Source organism: Schistocerca americana, chromosome 5 (assembly GCF_021461395.2).
Source record: "Schistocerca americana isolate TAMUIC-IGC-003095 chromosome 5, iqSchAmer2.1, whole genome shotgun sequence".
NCBI classification, from domain to species: Eukaryota; Metazoa; Arthropoda; class Insecta; order Orthoptera; family Acrididae; genus Schistocerca; species Schistocerca americana.
The window spans coordinates 496,948,187-496,959,857 of NC_060123.1; the positions used below are offsets into that span (position 1 = coordinate 496,948,187).

An 11,671-nucleotide genomic window follows, 5' to 3' on the forward strand; every position below is an offset into this window, starting at 1 on the left:
TGTGAGAAACCCCATTATTCCCATTTTTTGGCCATATTATAGCAGATTTTACTATTTTGGCCAGATTTCCAGATTCTAGTCTTGGTGCCCTCGACACGTTCCATCATTTAAAAAAGAGTAGAATACACGCGCTCCTGCCAGCTGCTGGCCCGTTTCTGTACTATTTGGCTCATCGCGGACGTGCAGACTAATGTGATGCTGTGAGCAATGATCTCCTGCGAGGTATCCGCCGCGAAACTCAATTTTTCGCAATATTGGCTGGAAACCTGGTTGTCAGGGACCAGCATTCACTCACGGCAGCAATTCCTGTCGGGTTTTGTAGACTTGTCACCGACACGTTGTGACATTCATTTAAGGCCCCTGTTGGCATGTTTCTACGACCACTGATTCTTCGTCGTTCTACTTAACTGCAAGTGATACGCAATTGTTTTGAAGACATGTTGCACAGTCCGCGTCAGTACACCAACAATTCGGGCAAATTCATTCACTGTGTGTGGTCTGAGACGTGTTCAAACAAGACAGCTCCATTGTGCCATTCTGTCGCTTCTTCACTTGGACCATCTTACTTCGTTGATTCCATACAAACGACCGACAGATCCAATCACTTCACTACCATGACCTACGACAGCGTGGGAGGATCAAATTAGCCCCTGTTATCAGTTACAGATAATCTACAGCGCTCCAAAGCTAATCCTGTGCTGTTTTAACCTGATGTTTTATATTTTGTCCAGCGAGCCTATTTTAAGCCGTATAAAACGCAGTCCCGCAGTAAGCAAATAATAAACAGCAATATCTACTAAAATGCAGTGACCAGATCAACTTCACCAAGTAATTACAAGGTTGTACAAAGCAGAAGACCTAGCTTCTTAGCGGCAGCATGTAACTCTTTGAACTTTAAGACAACCAGTGAAAGATAAAGAAGAGTTGGAAATGGCTGAGCTGCAGTGACGGCCAGTACTGAGGTTAAAGTGACCCTTTTGCGTTAGTATGTTTGGATCTGTAACATCATCATCCAGGTTAGCGCTGAACTTCTGTGTACCCAGATTCTGACGCCACCTGCACGAGGTAAGCATCCCAACGTCCCAACGAGGTATCTGAATCCTTATCATGCACGGGTGCAATAAAAATAATAGTAAGACAAATCAGGGTAACGAATTACTTACGGTAACTGCCTGAAATAATAACGAGACAAACGTATATCAAGAGATTTTGTGATTCAGAGCCGATTAGCGAAGGAAGGAACTCTGTAGCTGCGTTCTTAGCGGATTCTTACGATTTCAGATTTGTTACATGTGACTCTTGCGAAAATACTGAAGAGGGTGACTGGTAACGTGATGACGTATACCGGGTGCCATAGCATCTGTATGGCTCCAGCCAGTCGCAGGGCGATCGTTCCACCGAAGAAGATTAATCGCTGATCAACTTTGTAACATGGTGGGATTGTTGTTGTAAACTGAGCTGGATTCCTGTTCTTAACTTCGTGTGTCTCTGTATTGTAATCCCGAATAATGCGAGTGGTGTGCTCACGTAAACCCTGTCTGGTGAAATGAATCCTCAAACTAAATCTAATGCTGTATAACTGTATTTGAATTAACTTTTACCAAAATAATCAAAAACCTGGAACTGTAGTCTGAATAAACTATCTTTGAAATTCTCTATCAGGCAGAGAACAGTGTTACAATGTGACGTCACAGTGCGTGACTTGCAGCCAAAACACAAAGCCAACAGAATGAAAATTCTTCATAAAATTAAAAATCAGATTTTATAATAATAGATGTCCAAAATACTTCTGCCAAAATGCACTGTAAATTTGCGTACTCGACTGACAAAACAGAATTTAAAACATGAAACGACACATATGCGAATTTAACTCTGCTCTATAAGAACAAAAATGTCTGCGTAAGAAATGAGATCAGCACTGAACTTGACCTAAATTGAACCTGCTAATAATTTTGATACGTAACGCCTGACTGTGAAGCGTGGTCGGGTAGTCCATGCAGTTGTGCAAAGTCACTGTGCCAGGACGGCGTAGTTTCTTAACGCATCTTCCAAGTGAACAGGAGTCTGAGGTTCGAATCCTGGTCTTGGTACAAATTTTCATACGTCTCTTCAGTCTGCGTATTGTTTGAGACTCGAAGAAGTCTCTGAAACCGTACAGTTTCGTTTGATTGAATGATTTTATCGTTTCCTTACTGATGTTAAAGTGAACCTAATAAGGATTGCCCACAGGAACGGAAACTCGGTACAACTCGAAAGTGGTCAACACTAAAAAGCAGCAAACCAGCTCAAGAAATGAAAGCGTTGAGCAAGTACGATGCTTTGACACGCAGCTATCCTAAGTAGATCACACTCTATGTTTAGTGGCTCTGTTCCGCTCAGTGCAATGTGACGACTCTATTGCAAGAAAAACATTTCGTGACGAGACGGTACAAGAAATTAAACTAAATTTGCTGAATGCTCAAAAACCATACTGTAAAACTATGATACCTTAACGATTACAATCGTCTTATTAACAAAAATATTACTCCGCCTGCAAATTTGTTACTGGAATGGTAAATGACTGTTCAAATTATAAACTGTGAGTGTAATTTTGCTTACTAACGTTGCGAAAATCGGACCAACCAACCCAATCAAAATCGAAATATACTAAAACATTGCCTCTTCCAAACACATCATGCAAGCAATGCAGCAACAACATTACCTGAAAATCTTCATACCTCTCAGATCAATCATATTTCCAAAATTCAGCATCCTACGCATCTTTATCTGTGTGCTCAGTTACCAATTTCGAGATCGCTCAGTAATGTGACCAACACCCGACTCTTTCACTCAGTTCTGAAACTCACTGCTGACAGCAATGGTACTGACAACCAAACATGGCATTGCCTATGCTCATCTCTATGACGTAACATACGGACTGTTGATAAGTTCTGTCAGAAAAATATCCACTACAGATATGAAGTATGGCACATCGATTAAAACAGAGCTTGCGTTAGTTTCGATGAACACGAAAAATAAGCTAAAATCCTTGAAATGTTAGTTCTTGCATAAGTGATACAGATACTTTTTGTTTTATAAAACAGTTGTTTGTTGCTATGCTTTTGAGGACAACAGATTTGTATTTCATTGTGTTGAATTAACGCGTTTTTAATATCGTATAATGAGGTCGATACAAACAGTTATCGTAATAAGCAAAGGTCTTAGATCAATTGTGAGTCTACCAAAGCTTTTCAGTAGTTACACAGTTAACTACAGTACACTAACGAAAAGCTATACATCCAACATATTGCGAGAGAGAGCACACTAGTAACTGACTCAAATAAATCTTAACGGGAAGAAATTTTACAACATAATTAGTTCTACTAACGCTTCCTGTTACTTGTGTTTCTAATTTTATGAAAGACGTGGATGTTAATCCGGTTACTTTGTACCTTTGTTTTACTAACAGTTAAAAACTGATACATGTGGTTCGTAGTTGTGCAACGTTTTTTACTGCAGCAGTATTGTGATTTATCTTTTTCACCTCCTGCGTTTTCCTTCTTTCGTTCTTTATGAAACGCTCAGCACTTATCTTATGCCTGTTTAAAAATTATTTCAACAGCATACATGGTTGCATTTAATTTCGCAGCAGACAATACTAACGGTAAACTTAAATGATAATGAGAGAAGGAACTTTTATATTTGACATGGCTTTAACAAATTATGTTTCGTGTTTCAAGTTTCTGAAAGATGCATAAATGCAAGTACCTATGGCTCCAAGCCGAGGTCGTACTGCTGGCTCAGACCACTTGCAAGAACAACTCGCAGCCTTCTGTTACGTGGTGAAGGGTTATAATGACATTTCTAACGCGAAGTAAGTGCAACAATATCAGCGGTCTCGCACTCACGTGCCAAACGGATTAGGAACAGCTACGCTATGAGCAAATAGCGTGCGACGGTCATTTAATCCCGTCCGACATGAAGTGCTGCTTACCAGAACACAGCGAACACCCGCCTAACTACGAGCAACGCTCTCACAGAGTCCACGCTGAATCTGATTAACAAGGCTACAAAAACATTTTATCGAGGTAATTTATCTAATTATTTTATAATGGCTTTTGTTATTACAGAAAAAGTATCGTTTAAGACGGTGCTAAACTGAAAATGGGGTTCTTTTTTTTATGATGAAGTATGATTCCAGAGTCTGCAGTCGTACAACCGGGTGGTAAAAATTAAATTATAGATCCTCAGAGGCTTCCAGTGTGGACTGTAATTATCGTATGGCGGCGAAACTTTGTAAATTTTCTAATGCGTTATAGCAGAACTGATTTATGTAGGAAAAAGAAATAGTTCCAATTTTCGCTACCAGATTCATATTACGCTCTGTACAGCTTCTGGTCGACGTCTCCGGGACTCATATTGAACGAACTGTGTAAGCAGCGGTTAATAAAGCCCTTCTCACTTTTTTGACCTTCTCTGCCCTATTCCTGCTTCTAACTCGCTGCACGTGGAAACATTTCTACACGTCTTTCTTGCATTCACATCACCGACTTCCATCCGTTGGCAAAAATCAGAATTAATTTTTTTTCAGCGTAAATCGGTTCCACATTAATGCTTTAGAATATCTACGAAATATCACTGCAATGCGGTAATTTCAGGTCACACTGAACCTCCGTGAGCAGCTGCTCTTTCATTTTAATCAACCAGTACGTATGTAGGGCTTTCAGAATGTCGATCTACACACGCTGTCTTACTAGTGACGTTATGACATAAAAGAGTACTTTGTGCACGACAATCCTACACACCACACGCCACTCGTATCATATGCTTTGCTTCAACATTTTAGACGTGAGGTACGGAAGCATCGCCATACGGTACAGATCTTACACCACGCTATTCCCATTTTTTGGGCAAGCTGAAAGAACATTGGGAAAACAGAGATTTTCTAGTGAGGAAGACACAGTGACACAGAGGTTCTGCAATGACTCTGTGACCACGGAGCGAATTTTTACCGTCGAGAAATTTAACGAGTCTAGTTTCTTTAATGCCAACGGCCATGCCGCAGTGGTAACACCGGTTCCCGTCAGATCACCGAAGTTAAGCGCTGCCGAGCGCTGTTGCCGGCCCTTGTGGCCGTGCGGTTCTAGGCGCTTCAGTCTGGAACCGCGTGACCGCTACGGTCGCAGGTTCGAATCCTGCCTCGGGCATGGATGTGTGTGATGTCCTTAGGATAGGTTTAAGTAGTTCTAAGTTCTCGGGGACTGGTGACCACAGATGTTAAGTCCCATAGTGCTCAGAGCCATTTGAACCGAGCGCTGTTGGCAAGCAGGGTGCACTCAGCCTTTGTGAGGCTAACTGAGGAACTATTTGATTGAGAAGTAGCGGCTCCGGTCTCGTAAACAGACATACGGCCGGGAGAGCGGTTTGCTGACCACATGCACCTCCATATCCGCATCCAGTGACGCATATGGGTTGAGGATGACACGGCGGCCGGTCGGTGCCGTTGGGCCTTCATGGCGTGTTCGGAAGGAATTTAGCTGAGTTTTAGTTTCTTTAATGGCTTTCATTTTCAATTGTCTTTATGACTGCACTATTCTTTCTGGATTATAAGCTGTATGATATTTCTCATGGATTCCATATGCTGTACTTGACAATCTCATTTCTAGTTTTTTATTAAAATAAGAATAAACGTGAACATTAAAGGGGAAAAAGGAAAATGAATTTACTTACTTCTCATATGCAAAGTAATTTATATCATTTTAGTGTTTAATTTCCATTATTTGATTCTTGTAAGAAGTTGTTTGAAGTAACGCATCATCACACATCATGCTTAGCGGCTAAGAGGTATGATTTTTTCTGCGTGCTGGATGGAAAGCACAAAGACAAAATATATCCCACAAGAATTTCAAACACACCTCACAATGTTTATAAATTTACGTTTTTCCTTTCAAGACGTTCACACTTTACATTCTGTAGAGCGTGCAATCATCTGTCTATTTCACATACATTCTTATCAGTTAAAGGAAGTAGCCGCCCAGTTACATGGTATAACATGCAGCAGACCCAAAACATGTTAATTACATGCAAATGCGACCGCTAGTGCTCATTAGCTTTCCGTGATGCCCCGCGTAAGAAGGTGTATTATCCCATCAAACTTCCTGGGGACATGCATATTAATTTCACTCGTGCGGACATTTCGACCTGTTGATCACGTTGCGGGGTAGATGACACAGATATTCCGTTTCACTGGTGTGCTTGTAACAGAATATTCTGCTCCGGGGAACAAAACTCTCCCTTTTTTTCCGGCCGTAGTGCGACGCTACTTATTTTTCCAATGTAATTAGTAATTTTTATTACTAATTTTTACAACAAAATTAGTAACTTTTTGTGCCTTTCATTCTCTACAGCAGTTATCTGAAATACAAATGGCATAATAATTAAGCACGGATTTTCACATGTGCGCGTGCACAGTTTCATAATGTATTATTTGTTACTGCATACTAATGGGCGTAAGAGATACTCTGAATTAAGCGTTTGGCACACGAGAGGAAATTAATGCTGGCCGCATCTAGTTCTTCAGAAGATGGACGATAGGAAAAAGAAAGGAAAAAAGAAAAACCAATGAACCAATTAACAGTTCATACTATTTGTGACTCAATTCAGTTCTGATATGAATATTATATAGTCAAAAAACCGCAATTCCATTTGTCATTTTTATTAGTGGAAGGACTCTTAGCTTGACAAATTACGGGGGTACTACATACAGATAATTCTTCACGTTCCTAATATCAGCGTCTTCGCTATAAACACTGTCTCTAACGGGTAGAATAATAACGCAACGTGAAATATCGTGAATTAAAACATTTTTCCAATTCTTGAAAGCCACCTGAGATCAATGTAGATACCCATTGAACTAAACATTGAATCTTGCGCACAAAAAAAAATCATCATTTGCCAGGATTACTCTAAAATATCTCTCTCCTCTTATAGCAGACGTACGTATATGTATATGATGCTGGAGTTTAATTCGTATTTGATAAGCAGATATTAAATATCATTCAATAAATTTTTCAGTGCCATAGGTCGAAGCGAGAACGTGAAGAACCAAAAAGTATCTAACAAAGAAATGATGAAACGGCGAAAGATGACATGAAAACTACAAAACCGATAAGAAACATTACATCAGAATGACAGCACGCCGTAAATATTTGCATCATTCCTAACACATGAACACACAATATTATGTAAAGATTTTTTGTTTAAGAAAATTAGTTTTTACCAAAGCAAGGAAAACTTCTTGCCTTTTTAACTGTCTATAGTTACGAAGTAAAAAACTGAATTACAATCGGTTAAAAAAAGTTCTACATCCGTCTAGAAGGATCTAACCTGTTGGCCCAATACACTTAAAACATTTACTAATATTCGCGCAACAACTTTATTCTAAGTCAACGATTTGCACATCCATTTTACTAGCTCACTGTTTCTCTTTCATATAAAGAATACTCATTGCAAATTTTCTGAGTATCACTGAAGTTATATTCGGGAGGGTGTCGGTTCTATTCCATTCCCAGATTTATGTTTCTCGTGGCTTTTCTAAATGACTAGGGGCTAATACTGAGTTGGTTGTTTTGCAAAGCAAAAGGCCCATTTCCTTCCCCAGTCCGAAATCGTTTTCCATCACTAATGGTCCTAACATTCCTTCCTTACTCCCGGCCTACTAAGACCAAGGATATAGCAGGGAGAACAATTAAGATCACAAAACTTGGAAACTGGTAGTATTTTTTTTAAACAAACTAGTTTTATAGAATTCTATGCCCTTCTTTTTTAATGAGATCATTGGTAAGGTAATGAAGTTGATAGATTTTGTCAAAGGAAATCAACGTTCAACTGACAGCTATGCAATTTTATTAATACCTCTTGGTCAGGATTTGGTGAACTGCAAACAGATTTCAGAGACTACGAAACTTTTGGGTACGAGATACCTGACTAAATCTCAAGGAGGATATTCCTAGCACTTGTCTCTTGGTTGTGCGAATGAGGGTGTAGGATTGTATGCGGTAAAGCCACAGAAGCAGAAAATTTATGACTTCGCGGTATGCCAATTTTTATATTTGAAAGAAAGGTACAAAATACATTTAAGAGACGTATTATGAAAAAAAAAACAATTTCTTATTCCAAACTGACATATCCTTTCGCACAACATATGGTGATCTACCTGTGGGTGTTTGGAATGGCATTAATACGAGTCCTCACTAATGACGAGATCCACAACTCCGATCGATAAACTTACGTTGTGGCCGTTGATTGTAAGGATTTCTGGTCCATGGAAAACTATTTTGTTTCACGTGATCTTCACTTTATAAATAAGAAACAAAAACTATACGTAGTATTTGTTTATTGTTATTCAGCTCAAAACCAATAACGAAAGTGGAAAGCACTGAAATATCAGTTTATTCACCGTCACACTCGATGAAAACGCTCAGGGTCATCTTGAACAATATCCACATCTGTAGCTGACAATATCGTCACAAGAGTTAAGCTGAGGGCTCTTCTTTTATTCTGCTGGGTTGTGACGTTATTTGCGTGCCATCAAACAAATCCTATGACAGAATTATGAGGCATACAAACGATATTGCAGTGCCTGCGTTCTTCCGAATGACGATGTTCCTTGGATTATGCATTCACGTCTAGAGAGACAAGCACTGCAGCGACTACAGCCGTTATGAAATATAAGAAATGTATTCGCAGTTGGGAATGTTGACAACAGTCAACTGTGTAATGGAACGACAGCAGTAAAAATTCGTGCCAGACTGGAACCGGAATTTCTCGCTAGTCGCAAACGGTCGCCTTATCAAAATTATTATTATTATTATTTTTAATCTCACTGTGTTCGTTTGCGACCCTTATATTTGCTCAGGGTGGTCGCCCATGACGCTTGTTCAAATTGAGTGTTGATCCATTCCCTCAGTTCTTTTTATTATAGAAGGCAGTTTTCTCTCGGATCGAATACGCTGAGCTACCGTGCAGAGAACCATTTGGGTATCCAAGCGCAAGTCACGGCTAGACCCAAACATATCATCAACCATGTTTCTACAATCTGTATTCGAACGTCCATGTCGGCCGCAGTGGCCGAGCGGTTCTAGGCGCTTCAGTCTGGAACCGCGCGAGAGTTATGGTCGCAGTTTCGAATCCTGCCACGGGCATGGATGTGTGTGATGGTTTAAGTAGTTCTAAGTTCTAGGGGACTGATGACCTCAGATGGTAAGTCCCTTAGTGCTCAGAGCCATTTGAACCCATTTCGATCATCCATTATGCATATTCCAAAGCAGAGGAAGCATATTACTTTAAAGTCGCTTGCGTGCATGCGTACAAGAAGGAACATCGCATCGAGATTCGGAATAAGTAAAATGTGTGCTCGCTGCAGCTATACACCTAATGAATGTACGAGTATACGTTGTAGACACATGGCTGACGACATACGGAAGTGTAGCTGTGGCTGCGAGTCGTGCTCGAATTACGAAAATGGTAAGGCGATCGCTCGCAATAACTGGGTAATTCGCGTTCGAGTCCCGGTCGAGCACATATTTTTATGTCGTCATCCCATTATGCAGCTGAAGTTTGTCCATATTGACAAATGCGAATACATTACATGTATTTCATAACGGCTGTAGTCGCTGCAATGCCAGTTCCCTCAGATATGCATGTATGCCAGATGGAACACTGCATCGTAATTCCGAATAACACAGCACTGCCATATCCTACTTATCAGCTGACCCCGGGCAAGCGACTTTCAAGTGACATGTCTCGCCTGTACGGGAATATACGTAATGGATGTACGAGAACAGTCGTAGGCATATGGTTGACGACGTACGGAATTCTGGGTCTCGCAATGAGTCGTGCTCTGCTAGCCGAATGGTGACGGCACGGTAGCTCAGCGTGTTCGGTCAGAGGGTTACCTGCCTTCTGTAATAAAAAGACTGAGTTAATGGATCAGCAATGAACAACGGTGATGGGACGTCCGCCCCGAACAAACAGAATGAACAAAATGAGATTAAAAAAATATATATTAAGGCGACGGCTCGCGATAACGGGAAGTCTGGGTTCGAGTCCCCGTTCCGACACAAACTTTCATTGTCGTCATTAAACTGTAAAGCTGATAGATATCCATATTCGCAACTGCGAATACATTTCATGTGAGGTGTCTTACGAATCAAATTAAGGTTCATACGACTTTGTTTTTCCGATGGCTGCTTATACGGCTAATTCATGCATCGAATGCAAATTGGTATATAAATTTCTGACTGTTCCGGATTGGAAATGGGATAGAGCGCATAAAAGCATAATAAAACAGAAAGTACTAGAAAAATTGCAAAATAAAAGTCAGTTTTATTTTGATGCGTTTGGTAGGATGACTATGAAACTTGTCCAGGCAAATTATTACGACAATTATCGATGTATCCTTACTGATGTCTTAAATAATAGTGTGGTGTCACCGCCAGACACCACACTTGCTGGGTGGTAGCTTTAAATCGGCCGCGGTCCATTAGTACATGTCGGACCCGCGTGTCGCCACTGTCAGTGATCGCAGACCGAGCGCCCCAGTTGTACGGACGACTTTGCTAGCGACTACACTGACGAAGCCTTTCGCTCATTTGCAGAGCAGATAGTTAGAATAGCCTTCAGCTAAGTCAATGGCTACGACCTAGCAAGGCGCAATTAGTAGTTTATTGCCTGAATCTACAGAGTCTCACTTGTATCGTCAATAGCGATGTACAACAAGGATGGATTAAAGTTAAGTATTCCAGCAGCTACGTACTTTTCTTTATAGCATTCATTACGTATCCTGTTTCAGACCTGTCTCTAGCCTGCGTGAGTTAACGCGTGCCTTTCGGCTACTTCCGAGTGGCGTGGCTGTTAACCTACGCCACAACAAATAGTAATTAAAACATCGCGTTTTTTAGCAAAACAAGTTAACATAATCCAGCTATTTTCTTATATGAATTTCCGAAAGAACAGACACTGCCTGGCAGGGCAGTGGAGCCACCTTCTTCACTGCGTATGCACAAACACGTCCCATCTCCTGCGGGAATCTCTTGAGTAGCGAACATGGAGTCAAAAGACAGACACTGCCGATAGGGGCGCTCGGTGGCAAGGTGGCCGGCCTGAGGCTGGCGATATGGTCGGTAAAGTAGCGGTAACGCTGTGTGCCGGATGGCGCAGTGGTTAACGCATCTGCCTAGTAAGCAGGAGATCCCGGGTTCGAATCTCGGTCCGATACACATTCTCGCTCGTCGCCGCTGATTTCGCGTATTGTACCGCTGCAGCTAACGGCTGTGATTCCCTCCAGTTTAGTTATAAGCTATTTTAACCTCGAACTTCAATAGAAACACTTAGATTGCCCCAAAATACATTTTAAAAAATCAAAAATTTAACTAACAATGATCTCAGTAGTTCTTGTAAGCAAACCACTAGAAAAACAGTTATGCCTCTGAAAATAAGAAGTTGTTCTGGCTTCCAATAGATGTCAGTAAAATTTGGTGTAAGTCATAAAAATACAAAAAAATTTATCTATTTGGAACGTAAACTCCGTCCATAGGTCCTGATGGGCCTATCGGTACCGACCAACCGCCGTGCCATCCTCTGCCTATGGTGTCATTGGATGCTGTATGGAGAGGCGTGGAATCCGCACACC

The 11,671-nt window shown here is 41.0% G+C and overlaps 1 non-coding gene across 1 annotated transcript; it reads left to right on the forward strand.

Annotated features, from left to right (window-relative positions):
• The first annotated feature begins 11,184 nt into the window (after nt 1–11,184).
• On the forward strand, nt 11,185–11,257 carry Trnat-agu. Its single transcript has one exon. It is a non-coding gene; the product is annotated as a tRNA-Thr (tRNA).
• Nucleotides 11,258–11,671: the final 414 nt, after the last annotated feature.